The 14989-nt window shown below is 33.8% G+C and overlaps 1 long non-coding RNA gene across 4 annotated transcripts; it reads left to right on the forward strand.

The window, feature by feature from the left end:
* The first annotated feature begins 5478 nt into the window (after nt 1-5478).
* LOC112720516 (uncharacterized) lies at nt 5479-12019 on the forward strand. 4 transcript variants are annotated; one of them, XR_011867371.1, is made up of 5 exons: nt 5479-5997; nt 6756-6810; nt 8290-8355; nt 8443-8540; nt 11328-12019. It is a non-coding gene; the product is annotated as an uncharacterized lncRNA (long non-coding RNA). The 4 variants fall into 4 exon arrangements; XR_011867369.1 differs by lacking the exon at nt 6756-6810 and having other exon boundaries at nt 5544-5997; nt 8244-8355; XR_011867370.1 differs by lacking the exon at nt 5479-5997 and having other exon boundaries at nt 6463-6810; nt 8244-8355.
* Nucleotides 12020-14989: the final 2970 nt, after the last annotated feature.

Here is a 14989-nt window from a genome sequence, read left to right on the forward strand (position 1 = left end):
GAAATCGGCCAAGGTATGGTTTCAATTTTTTTTATTAAATAATATGTAATGTTATGGGCAACTTAGGGTAGTGGACCTTAAGATATGATTGAATTGAATGAATTGCAGAAATTGGTTAATTATTGTTGAGTTTGTTGTGGTGATATGAAGTTGATGATGATTATTGATGTTGAGAATGATTGATGATGATTTTGATCTTGAAGATGATTGATGGTGAGTATTAATGTTGATGATAAATGATGAGGATTATGAGTTTAAATAATGATATATTGATGAATAATGAATGGGATAGATTGGAATGGTGTAAATGTGGTATAATTGAGAGTTGGATTGATAATTGTTGAAATTAGTGTATAATGAGTTGATGAGGTGAGAATAGAATGGTTTAGGTGTTTAAATACTTGAGAAATGATGGAGGTTTGTTTTGGCATTGAATTTGATGTCGTTGGTTTGATTGTGGTTTGAGTGTTTAGGAAACTAGAGGATTTTACAAGTTTTGGTAAAAATCTATTTTTGACGAATTTCAACAAGCCATAACTTGGCTTCTGAACTCCCAAATTTAATGAAACTTATTTTGAATGAAAATTAGGTTCGTAAAGTTTATGCCGTTCAAAGAACGAGTGAAAAATGATTTTTAACAAAAAAGTTATGCACGTTTGAAGTTTTGTATAAAAAACTAAATTCTGCAGCAAAACAACTTTTTATGAAAAATTGGAGGCATGTGTACGTGGAACAGGCATGCATACGTGAGGATGAGACTCTGCCCAACACTCATGCGTGTACGACATTGGGATGCGTACGCGAAAATGCCAATTTTACACCCATGCGTATGCGACCATTGGCGTGCGTACGCGAGAACCCGTTTCTGTTTCAAGCGTTCACGTACACAGACGTAGCTCGCGTACGCGACATTGTTGTTTTGAAGCTCATTCGTACGCGGGAACGGTCATGCATATGCATGACCCCTGTTTTGCTGAAAATGTAATTTTTTGTGTTTTTAATCACTTCTCTAACTTTCTTAACCTCTGTAATTGCTTTAGGATCCCCTAGCTAGTAATTAGACTTTGGGATAAGGGAGAATACCATGAGTGAATTTAATTAGATATTTTCTATTTTAAGATTAGAGACAATGACTTAGACTTGGGAAGTTTTGTGGATAGAATAACTTGAGTGGATTGGCGGAGTGTTGAGTTGATGATGAATTGAGAAAAATGAATGATTGAGGTTGTTGAACATGATGAGAATGACAGAGATCACTAAGACTGAGTAATATACTACTGATGTGCTATGATTGCTAAGTCGCTATGTGCTTGGCAAGGACGGTGGTTAATCTTGCTAGTCGAGGTTGCGGCGCCGGTGGTTAATCCCGCTTACGTTTAGATGTGAGGTTTGAGACAGAGTATCCCGCTCGCATCCTTTCGAGTCATAAGAGTGTGCTGGGCACTATATCCCTAGATAGTGTGTCGGGCACTATATCCATGGAGCGCTAATTATATTCGTGACCGAAAGGCAACATCCCAAAGGGATGTGTCGGGTTGGCAGTTGAACCGACAAGTGATACCACGGCCAATAGGACAGGCATTCATCATATTCACTCTTATGTGTTTGTTTTCTTTGTTTACTTGCATTGTGCCAACTTGTATAACATGTTTAATTGCTAATTGAACTACCTGCTGTATATGTATATTACTTGTGTTTTACTTGCTTGCACTATTTGTGTTTTCTACTGGGATTGAGGAGGTTCGGTAGGCGGTGGCGATGTGATCGCATGAAGGATAGGTTGGCGAAGGCTGTGGAACAGCGGTGATATGTTAATTTAGAAAATTCTTAAGATTAGATTACCAATTATGGATTTTTATAAAAATGTTTCTAAGTTTGAATCTTATGCATGTGGGAAGTTCTAGGATTGCCTCTGACTTTTCGGAACCTTATATCTTATCTATTGGACACTGTTACCATATTGAGAATCCTCAGTTCTCATACCATATGTTGTTGTTTTTCAGATGCAGGTCGCAACCCACCTCAGTGAGTTTGCGAATGGTGACAAAGCGGAGAATGGCTCGCTTTTGTCTTTTGTTTATTTTGCTGTAGTTATTCTCTCACTTTTGATTATTGTACTTGTTGCCTTAGAGACTTAAACTTTGAAAGATAAGATGTATCCGTTTTAACTTTCAAAACTCAGTTGTATCTATTTTAACTAGTCGGCCTAAACTCCGCAAGCTGTGACTAGGTTTCTTTTGTACACACACATATATATATATATATATATATAGACACCTTGTTTATCTTGTATCTATAATCTCTTTTTCTTACCTTTACACTTTAGTTATCGTATGGGAACGCTACGCGCTTCTGTATCTCTGTTTTCTGCATCTTTGATCTTTATTCCTTCATCGGGCTTTTAGTTTTAATATTTCTTGACTATATACTATTGTATGGAGCTTTAGAACTGTCGTGACGCTTTGTCGTCCTTTGCTTTACGGCTAGAGGTAAAGTTTAGGATGATAGAGTGGTATATCTTTCTACCACTATCAACGCCTTCCACCATTCTATTTTTTTCTCTTTCGGTTGCTATGACTTTTTTTTTAATTTTTTTGTTACATAACAACTAAAGAATAATAATTTGTTTTTCATTCAAATAGACACATAGTTATCAGAACAGAACCGATAATTAACCCGCTCATACGACTGGGTCATTGGGTTACTAGTTCAACCCGATGGGTCACTGATCTACCCAGTTGACCCAGTCATAATTAAATAAAAATATAAAATTATAAAAATAAAATAAAAAATTAAAGGCATATTTTCAAAAAATATATTAATGGTAATTAAATATCAATTCTTAGATATAATTTATGGTGCAAAAACAGATAATAAATTAGTTACTAGTACAAAATACTTTTTTAATTTATCAATATCAATATATCAATACGTTTGTATATTATGTGTTTCTACTTGTTTGGTATCCATGTCAATCCATACTTAAAAGGATTAAAAAAATAAAAATTCATTCATACTTTATTATATATTTAATTTTTGTCACATATATTATCAAGAGGCAAAATGGCACAGCGGCAAGGGAGCAGGATTGCATGTTTGCCAACTCGTGTTCGAAAGCGGCGTGCACGTGCATCATGGATCCGTGCAGGTTTAGTGCGGACCGGCCGATTTTCAACGGGTTTAATCACTGTTGACCAATTCAATTACTTGTTCAGTTTAATTCGCTTACAAATCGATCAGACTATCGGTTTATCAGTTTTCCAATCGAAACGACTGATTCGATCCAGTTCTGATAACAATGAATAAACATATATAAATTAAAAAATAAAAAAGAAACTAAAGTTACATTTTTACTATTTGTATAATTATTCCTAAATAAGTAAAAAATTATTTTAAATAAAAAATAATATATGTTAAGTCATATATATGTTTCGCTATAGAATTATTCTCCACGTCCAAGCAATTTTAACATTCAACTTCTTTTTCTTTTCTTCTTCTTATTATTTTCTTTATTATTTTTTACTTTCGTTACCATCGTCACCAACAGCACCACCACCTCCTCGTCCTTCTCCTTCTCTTTCTTCTTTTCTCATTGGGATTTCTTTTTCTCCTTCCTTTTCATCATTTTCCTCCATCATCATCATCATCATCATCATCATCATCATCATCATCGTCATCATCATCATCGTTATCGTCATTGTCGTCTTCTTCTTATACATATCATCGTTATCATTATCGCCGTTATTTTTATTGTCATTGTTGAATTTTTGCCATATTGATGATGTTGTCTGATCCAAAATTAATTTTAGATGTACTTTTATTCACGATTCAGTCTTGTTTGTGTGCTTATTTTTTAACTAAATTTATGTGTCGAAATCATTATGTAATTTCAGTTCATTTCTGAGTTAATTATGTTGCAATTGTTATGTAATTTTCTGTTTATTTTTGAGTTAATTGTATCGCAATCCATTATGTAATTTCAGTTCATTTCTGAGTTAATTGTGTGGCAATCATTATATAATTTCGATTCATTTCTGAATGAATTAAGGTGCATTTGGACTCGTTGTCCTGCACAATTCAAAACTTTTCTCTTCTTCCTCTTCATCTTCTACTGCTGCTTCTTCTTCTTTTTCATCTTTTTCTTCTTCATTTTTTCTTTCTTTTTTGATTTTCTTATAGTTCTTCTTATTTCACTCTCTTAAGAGGAATAAAACCAATAAAAAAAGAATAATATCAAATAAAAAGGAAGAAGAAACATATTAATGATGTTGTCTGATCCAAAATTGATTTTAGATGTGTTTTTGTTCACGATTCAGTCTTGTTTGTGTACTTATTTTTGAATTGAGTTTGTGTTGTAATCATTATGTAATTTCGATTCATTTCTGAGTTAATTATGTCGCAATTGTTATGTAATTTCGGTTCATTTCTGAGTTAATTGTGTCGTAATCATTATATAATTTTGGTTCATTTCTGAGTGAATTAAGGTGCATTTGGACTCGTTGTCCTGCACAATTCAAAATTCTTTCTCCTCTTCCTCTTCATTTTCTACTGCTTCTTCTTCTTATTTTTCATCTTTTTCTTCTTCATCTTCACCTTCTTATTTTATTTTCTCAAAATTATTTTTGATTTACTCTCTTGAGAGGAATAAAACCAAGAAAAAGAAAAGAAAATATCAAACAAAAAAGAAGAAGAAATATATTAATGGCATTGTCTGATCCAAAAATAATTTTGGATGTACTTTTGTTCATGATTCAGTCTTATTTGTTTGCTTGTTTTCGAACTGAGTTTATGTGTCACAATCATTATGTAATTTCGGTTCATTTCTGAGTTAATTGTGTCACAATTGTTATGTAATTTCGGTTCATTTCTGAGTTAATTGTGTCGCAATCCATTATGTAATTTCGGTTTAGTTCTGAGTTAATTGTGTCGCAATCATTATATAATTTTGGTTCATTTATGAGTTTATTAAGGTACATTTAACTCGTTGTCCTACATAATTTAAAACTCTTTCTCCTTACTTATTGCAATAACAGCAATAATAGCAGCAACAAAAGAATGACAATGAGGAGAAAGCATGCAGCGAAGGAGGAGGAGGAGGAGGAACACGAAGAAGAAGAAGAAGAAGAAGAAGAAGACGACGATAACGTAAAGTCCCGTGTGAAAACGTAAATGACTTGGTTGGAAGAATGATGTTTGTGGGTGTAATCACGCTCTTTTTAATGAGAGTGGTTTTTGTTGGTGTTGGGTCTACTTGATTAGACTTGGATAGCAATATTGCTTGGATGTGTAGTAAATCTTTTAGTTATATATGTTTAAAATTTGAAACGTAACTACAAGTTAAAAAAGAGAGAGACAGTTCACTAAAGTTTTAATGAATTAATAGGGGAGATATTATTAGTTTACCACTACAAGATTTTTGCTTATTTGAGGGAGTATTTTAGTGAAGGTTTTTAAAAACCTCCACAATACATCTTATTTATGGCAATTTAAAAAATCTCCACTAATAATTAATTAAAATTAAGATTTGAAACAAAACCTAAATTTCCCTTTTTTTTCAACACGAGAGACTGCGTTAGCTCAGAGAGAAAGAGAGCTTCTACATCGAGAATTTCGTTCACCATCCACTGTCATCGGCTTCAAACAAAACCGCCATTTTCGCCGTTGTTTCCGCTGCCATTTCCGCCGCCGGCACCATTACCACTGCTGTGTCCGTTGCGGTAGAGAGCTTCTGGATCGAGAGCTTCTGAATTTAAGAAGGGAAGTTTCGAAGAAGCTTAGAATTCAACAATCTATCATACTCAGCATACTTGAGATTCCTTTTTGTTAGTTATTATACTAAAGCTTTTGTTCTTTTTCATAGTTATATAATCCTAAATTTTTATTTTTTATTTTTATAATAATTCCCTTTTGGAGTTTGAACCTTTCATGCGTTCTCTTTAGCCCAATTTAGCGTTTCATTTCATTCATTCATTCTCACCCGTTCGGCCATTCAACGAGGTAATGCATTTTCTTATTCTACATTCCCCTCCTTTTCTATTACAATTTGTTGGTTAGCTGATTGAAATTCTCAAGTATGAACAAACAACACAACTTGGATTTCAGGGTTTTGGGTTCATTTGGCGAATACTGGGGTTTTGTTTTTAGGAAACATTGTCGTTTGTTTTGATCAATTTATTATTGAGTCTCACTAGATTTTGTTGACTTTGGATTTGAGACTGCAAATAATAACACATCAATGGTTTAAGATAGAATATAGATTAAGGGTGAGAGATTTTGCATGTGAAATTTGTGAGATAAGAAAACTGGAGTTGCTGCTGGATCAGGTTGTTTAGTATTTGTTCTGTTCTATTGGTTTAGAGGGGGAAAAGAGAGCCAATTTTGGGTAACATGCTGGGAGATTTGATACTCAAGTATATTTTTAAGCTTCTGTCATGTTCATAAAGGTTAATGCTACTTTTAGGAGGGATTGTTATTGTTGTGAGGATGAGTTTATGTAATGAATCTTGTGTATTGTCATCCAAGATGTTGGTATGCAAATGAGTCTCAACTATTGTATTTGGACTTGTTTTAACAAAATTCAATCTTCATCTCTCTTCATTATATCTATTTATTTATCGATAATATTAATTAAGATCCGGTAGTATGCAGTTAAAAACATTGGCTTTATTTTGTAAAACCATTATAAATAGGATGATTGAAAACTTTGGTTCACGAGTGCCTTTCCTTCATCTTCAACTCTTATCCCTGAATATCAGGTTCCTCATACATGTGGCCAAGGTTATAGGCTTGCGGGGGACTAGTCTACTCAAGGTCCATGTTGCATGTTATTTCCTTTTAATTATGTTTATTTGATTCTATATTTTTGTCTACTAAAAAGTTAAAACAATTAATTCTTGCTATGTATTATGGTCAAGTTTATCCTTGGTTGCTGAGCATTTCTCAGATGCTCCTTTCACCAAGTGTTATTTAGCAATGTCACATTTTTCTCACTAATTATTTTAGTGCATACCTATTACCCTTAGATATCAAAATTAAGGTGTAGCAACACCGCTAATCATCTTAGAAATGATAATACAGTTTCCCATTTCTGTGCCTTAGCCTCCTCATCTTTTTGTGTTTGTTTGCTTCTCCTCACTGACCACTTTTTTAGTCATTGTCTCTGTTCATAATCTCTATTACTCCACCATTCTCATTCAGGCTGTCCCCTTCCCCTTTTCTATGATTCCACGGGGATAAAGTTGGTGAATCCACTGGGTAAGGATCTAAAAATGCCTCTTTTTCCACCTACCTAAAGTATTAAGAAAGAATAAGACAAATAAAAATGAAACTTCAAAGATTAGCAAGTAGAACAAGATTATATCATAGAGGTTCTAAAGGATTGCTCAAACAAGTTATTTTGAAGCTTTGAAGGAAACAGTGAGTGTTGTCTTAATTCTCTTTTCTCCTTTTATTTTAATGTTTTATAGAGGCATAAATCAAGAACCTAGTTAGTTATTGGTTAGGAATGTGATAGTGCCATTTTCTGCAGATCTCATACAAATGTGTTTTATTGTGGTTTGACAAGGCTCTTTTTTTAAGCATTATCGCATCATTTAGGGAGTTTACACTTCCTTGTAATTCACCTAAGTATTAAATAAATAATAAAGCCTTTTTGATCTCAAAATATAACCTGCAGGCATCTCTTGAGTATTGTGATTCTAATGCTGGATGGGTTTTTAAAAATTCCAATAGCGATTCATCCTCAACTACATCAGTTTGGCCTCTCTTCCAAACCAACTCATCTCATTGCACTAGCTCTCTTTCAGCAGAAGAGCAAGCCAATGTGGCAGTGCAGCAATTTAATTAAATATTTACGTTTTTATTTTAGAAAATTTTGATCCACTTAATAAGATACCTTTTTTAGGGGAGCATTTAAAACATAACAGGAGAGGCCGAGCTGTTGAACACAAAACAAACGTTTTCTGGATTTTTAATTTAGTAGTATAGAATTAAAAGATTGAGAGAAAAGATAGAAAGCTGGGTCTAAAACCTTTTTTGACTGCTTTTGTTTGCTTGAGATCCTATACAGCTGTAATGTAAAAGCATATCTCCCAACTCTATCTATAAGCAACCAATTATCAAAAGAAAAAAAAAGAAGAGTCTTCTGTGGCGTTTGAAATATCTATTAACTGAGTGTCACTGCAATAATCTCTATCATTACTCAAAATTAAATTCATAATGTTAGTATTGTTATTATTTGCAAGAGGGATAGCTTCATAACTCACAGGGCATTTTGTGATCCATTGGCAGAAGAAACAGCTAGGGTAAATGCAGCATCAAGCATTAACAACTCAATTCATAGAATTACATGCTAAAGTGAGTTCCCCCTCATATATAGTTGTTACTCTTGCTTGGAAAATTCAATATTGAAGTGGGTACTGATTTTATTTATGGTTTTATTAGGCATTTGCTTAGGTTTCTTCTGTTTCTGGGATTAAAGTGGGTACTGATTTTTCTCTCACCAGTTTCTTGCTATTGCTTTTCAACAAGTGCTTGTTGAGGTAAGATAATAATTATATCCTGTTTTGTTTTAAATATGTTAGAAGTCTATTATAGCTTTGTAGTTTATTATGTTAGAAGTTCCAGATATATTTTTTAGTAGTATACATGTCTAGTAATTATTTTTTCATACTTGAAGTTTAACTAGAAACAATGGATAAATCTTGGATTGCTAAGCCACGAAACTCAGATGAATACATAGTCAGTCTAGAAAACTTCTTGGATTTTGAATTTCAACATGGAGCAATTGAGAATAGTAAGATAATATGTTCATGTCCAAGTTGTGGGTTTTGCAAATGGCATGCTCGAAAAGATGTTAGAGATCATTTACTTTACAAACTATTCCCTAAGAATTATGTTGTATGGAACTTTCATGACGAGAAAGAAGTAACCAAATTCTCAACAAGTGCACATGTCATGCGCGAGACATTGGCAACTGAACATCCCCTATATAACATGATAAATGATGCTTTCGGGATACATATGGATCAAGAGAGCGGTGAGGATTCAGGAACGGAAGATTTTGTAAACGATGAGCCAAGAGAAAATCGTAGAGACTTTGATGAGTTTCTCAAGGAAGGCAATCAAAAGCTACAAGAAGGAAGCGACTTCACAAAGCTAGAATTCATAGTCAAATTGTATCATATTAAAGTCTTGTGTGGACTAAGTGACAAGGCCATTACCATGATACTTGAGTTGGTGAGGGATGCTTTTAGTTGTGTGAATTTGCCTACGAATTTTGATCAGGAAAAGAAACTAATTTGAAAACTAAGTCTTGACTATGTTAAGATAGATGCTTGCCCCAATGATTGTATGTTGTTCGAGGATGAAGACCCAAACAACATCCAACAAACATGCAGTCATTGTGGTGCTTCTAGGTGGAATTCTAAGAAGAAGAAAAAGAAAAACCAAGCTGCCAAGGTTTTGAGATACTTTCCGTTGAAACCAAGGTTGCAAAGATTGTTCTTGTGTCGTAAAACTGCAGAGCATATCTTATGGAATGCAACAGCGAAGGGAGAAAATGACAAAATGGTGCATCCAGGGGATGGTGAGGCATGGAAGACTTTTGATTTGACACACAGAGAGTTTGGATTGCAACCTAGAAATGTTCGCTTAGGACTTGCTAGTGATGGTTTCAATCCTTATAGATCAATGAGTTCTGCTCATAGCATTTGGCATGTGTTTCTGATTCCATAGAATCTTCCTCCTTGGATGTGTATGAAACATACTTCCTTTATTCTATCAATGGTTATACTTGGCAAGCATAGTCCCGGAAATAATATAGACATATATCTTAAACCACTTGTCAGAGAGTTCAAAGAATTATGGGATAAGGGTATGGAAATTTATGATGCATCAGAACATAAAATTTTTAAGATTCATGCAGCTCTTATATGGATAGTTAGTGATTTTCTTGGCCTAAGCATGCTCTCCAGATGGAACACATATACTGGTTTGGCTTGCCCAACTTGTAATTTTGATGCAAAACCTTGTTATCTTAATCATAGCAAAAAATGGTGTTATATAGGTCATCAATGTTTTCTTGGTAGACAACATCGATTCAGGTTAAGTAGAGTTCGTTTTGATGGACACACAGAAGAACGTGATCCCCTGGCTAAATTATCAAGATCCGAAATTCTGGCACATGTAGAAAATCTTGATGATACATTCGGGAAGAAAGAAAAGTTGAACAAGAAAGAAAAAAGGGGTAGGCAAGCAACTATGCAGTGGAGAAAGAGAAACATCTTTTTTTGAACTTCCATATTAGAAAACCAACTTGTTGCCTCATAACCTTGACTTTATGCACATTGAGAAAAATGTATGCGATAATATTTTGTATACATTACTCAATGAGAAATCTAAAGCAAAAGATAATCTCAATGCCCGAAAAGATCTACAAGACATGGGGATAAGGCATTATCTTTGGCCAGATGATAATGGAAAATATCACCTTGCTTTGTATTCACTAACACGAGATGCTAAAAAGGTCTTTCTTGCAACTTTGAAGAATGTTAGGGTGCCCGATGGTTACAACAAAAAATCATTAGACTTAAAAGTCATGACTGTCATATTTTGATTGAGCAGTTGCTTCCACTAGTAATCCGTAATGTGCTACCAAACCAAGTTACCTCAGTTTTGATAGAGTTCTGCTCATTTTTTAGAATTCTTTGTGGTAAGAGTCTAGGTCGTACAAAACTTGATAAGCTCCAAGATCGCATTGTGATTACTCTTTTCCATTTGGAAATGTTATTTCCTCCATCATTCTTCACCGTTATGGTGCATCTAACAGTCCATCTTATTGAGGAAGCAAAACTTGGGGGGCCAGTCCATTATCGATACATGTATCCCATTGAAAGGTACAATAATGCTTTCCCTTTTTAAAATAAAAATTCATTTGATGAAATTGTAGTACACTGACAATTCATCCATGTAGGGAATTGGGACACTTGAAGTCCTTTGTACGAAATAAAGCACATCTAAAAGGTTCTATTGCTGAGGGTTATTTAGATGAAGAGTCTCTTACTTTTTGTTCTCGGTATATTGATGACATGGAGACTAGATTTAACAGGCCTAGTTGATAAACTACTATTTTATGGTTCATCTTGTACTCAATTGAGTAGATTTTATCAATCTTTCATACACGTATTCATATGATTTGCATGAGTTTATGTTTTCCTTCCTGATTTTGTGCTATGATTGAAAACATGCTTCTTTGGACTTATATTTGCTAATATTAATCCTCTCTTATTACCATTCGACGCCTTGATATGTGTGTTAAGTGATTACAGGGACTATAGGGCAGGAATGGCTTAGAGGATGGAAAGGAAGCATGCAAAAGTGGAAGGAATACAAGAAACAGAAGGAACTGCTAAAGCTGTTCAGCCTGACCTCTTGGTACTAAATCGACCATAACTTGAGCTACAGAGATCCAAATGATGCGGTTCTAGTTGCGTTGGAAATCTAATATCCATGGCTTCGCAACGATATATAATTTGCCATAGCTGCCCCGAAGTTAGGTGACGCGGACGCGTGGATGACGCGCACGCGTTGCATCTGCGAAATTCAACCCATGCAAACGCGTGGACGACGCTTCCGCGTCACTTTGCCGCAACCTGTACGTACCATAAATCACTGGGAGCGATTTTTGGGCTGTTTTTGACCCAGTTTTCGTCCCGGAACACACAGATTAGAGGCTATAAAGTGGGGAAATGCATTTATTCATCAGACAACATACATTCATAATAATTCACTTTTCATAATTTAGATGTAGTTTTAGAGAGAGAGAGGCTCTCCCCTCTCTCTTAGGATTTAGGATTAGGATTCCTCTTAAAGAATTTAGGATTTCTTATTATTTCAACTTACAATTTTTTTTGAGTTCCAGGTTCAATGTTCCTTTTACTTATTTTCTCAATTTAGTTTATGAACTCTTTATGTTTAGATTGATTCTTTATTTAATATAAACTGAGGTATTTTAGATTTATGATTCTTATTTAACTTTTTATATTCTTGGCTTTAATTGATTAATTAGAGACTCTTGAGTTATCAAACTCATCGTGATTGATAATTGTTATTTTTGCTAATTGAATTGAATTCCAATAACTCTAGTCCTTTCTTTGGAATTGGCTAGGACCTAAAGATCAAACTAATTAGTCCACTTGACTTTCCTTTGCTTTAGTAAAGGTTAACTAAGTGGGATTAAAACTCAATTCTCATAACCATCGATAAGGATAACTAGGATAGGACTTCCAAATTTTCATACCGTGCTAAGAGTTTTATTAGCTATTGATTTATTAATTCCTGCAATTTATTTCTCTTGTTCAAACCTTTTCAAAACCCAAATATACCTTTTTCCATAACCAATAATAAATCATACTTCCCTGCAATTTCTTGAGAAGACGACCTGAGGTTTGAATACTTCGATTATTTATTTTTATTGGGTTTGCTTAAGTGACAAGCAAAACTTTTGTACGAAAGGATTTTCTGTTGGTTTAGAAGCTATATCTACAATGTGATTATATATTTGTGAAAATTCTTTACCGATAGAAATTCCAATCGTCAAAATGGCACCGTTGCCGGGGAATTGCAAACGTGTGCCTTATTATTGGTTATTGTAAATATTTACTTTTTGCTTGTTTATTTGTTTTTATTTTTGTTTTTATTTTTTCTTTTTCGTAAATTAAGAGGTTATTAGTTTTTATTTAGTTATTAAAAATTTTTCAAAAATTTGTTCTTCGTGTTCATCTTGACCTTCAAGTTGTTCTTAGATGTTTTCTTCGTTTTGATCTAAAAATTTTAAGTTTGGTGTCATTTTATTGTTTTTCTCTTTCCGCATTTAATTCAAAATATATTTTCTCTTTATTTTAATTGAATTTTCGAAATTTACATAAAAAAAATTTCAGATTTTTATTTTAAAATTTTTATCTTATCTTATCTTAGTTTTAAATTTCAAAATTCAAATCTTTTTCAAAAGTCATATCTTTTTCAAAATCTTATCTTATCTTATTTCAAAATCAAATTACAAATTTCAATATTTAAATATCAAATTTCAAATTTCAATATTTAAATTTAAATTTTTTTTTTCAAAATTTAAATCTTTTTCAAATCTTTATCTTATATTGTTGACTTTCTCAAAATTCAAAATTCAAAATTCAAAATTCAAAATTTAAAATTCAAAATTCAAAATTCAAAATTTAAAATTCAAAATTCAAAATTTAATTTTCAATAACCTTTTAATTTAAATTTATTTTTATTTTTGTTTTTATTTTTTATTTGCTATTATGAGTTCTCACCCCATCGCTTTAAGTTTGGTTCCAATGTTGTTGTAAGGAATGGAAACTATAATGAAAATAGGCATCAAGGTTGGAAGAATCAAAGATGGGAGGAGCCTGACGTGGCGGATATTGGCTAATTAAGAATTGATATAAGTTGTGCGTTGCAAGTATAGTTCTTAACCAACCATAAATCCGCTTATCAATTTAGAAGGGGTTGTCACAAAAATTAAAATTAAAATACTGGGAGTATGAATCCCAGGTCGTCTCCCAACGAGTTGCAGAAAGGTGTGCTATTTTATTAATCAGATATTTTCAAAAAGAGTTTGAGTTGAATAAACATGAAATTAAATTGGGGAAATTAAGTAATTTAAATAAAAGCCTTGACTGGGAGTAGATTAGTTGGAAGCCCTATTCTTGTTGCAGTACTCTCAAGATTAATTGATAATTGAAGGTTGTTCTATTCAGTTATCCCTTACTAGGTAAGGAAAAGTCAAACAAGTTGGAATGCTGTTTCTATTCACAAGTCCCAATCCGCTTACTTGGAAGGACTGGCGTTAGTGACTAGATGGCAATCCAACAATAAACCCAATTATAATTTCTCTTTTGAGCATTCCAACTCAAGGGTTCCTTTCAATCAACTCCCCATCAAGTTAGGGAACTACTCGCTCATTGTGAATGTAGAACTCATAACATAGGAAAGGGAATTAAAGAAAGACATGATAAATAAAATTCAAGGGAATCAATTAAAAATAAAAGTAACTCTTGTATTAATAAATCCTAAAATAATCCATTAGTAAAATTGAGTAAATTAAAGGACATGGAAGAGTAAAGCCAAGTAAAGAAAATGAACTAGAATGATGAAGTCTTGATGAGGTAATAACTCTTCTCAATATCCCAATGCAAAGAGCAATAGAAATAAAATCCTAAGAACTATGAATGTGTAGAGAGAAAACCTAGAGGAGAAGTAAAACTAGATCTAAAAAACCTAAAACTGTGTAGAATGAATGTTGTTTTCGTTTCTGCATGTTCTCTGACTCTAGTCTGCCTTTCTGGGCCGAAAACTGGGTCAAAACAGGGCCCAAAATTGCCCCCAGCGAATTCTGCAGATTATGTAGATCACGCACGTCACGCGATCACGTCATTCATGCGGACGCGTCATTCGGCGTTTTGCTTTGCCACGTGGGCGCGTCGTCCACGCCTCCGCGTCACTTGTGCTATTCCAATCCGCGCTGACGCGTAAGCCATGCGGCCGCGTCACTGCGATTTTCTCTCTTCCGCGCGGTCGCGTGAGCCATGCGGCCGCGTCACTTCTCGCTGGTCATCTCCTTAATTTTTTGTGTTCCTTCCATTTTTGCAAGCTTCCTTTCCAATCTCCAACTCATTCATGCCCTATAAAGCTGAAACACTTAACACACAGATCACGGCATCGAATGGAATAAAGGAGAATTAAAATACATAATTAAAAGTCTCTAGGAAGCAAGTTTTCAATCATGTAATAATTTTAGGAAGGAAATATAAATGCATGCTAATCATATGAATAAGTGGGTAAAGATCATGATAAAACCACACAATTAAACACATTATAAACCATAAAATAGTGGTTTATCAACCTCCCCACACTTAAACATTAGCATGTCCTCATGCTTAGTTGAAGGAGATAAAACAAATGAGTCGGAACA

The sequence above is a fragment of the Arachis hypogaea genome, chromosome 11, assembly GCF_003086295.3.
Source record: "Arachis hypogaea cultivar Tifrunner chromosome 11, arahy.Tifrunner.gnm2.J5K5, whole genome shotgun sequence".
Taxonomy (NCBI): Eukaryota; Viridiplantae; Streptophyta; class Magnoliopsida; order Fabales; family Fabaceae; genus Arachis; species Arachis hypogaea.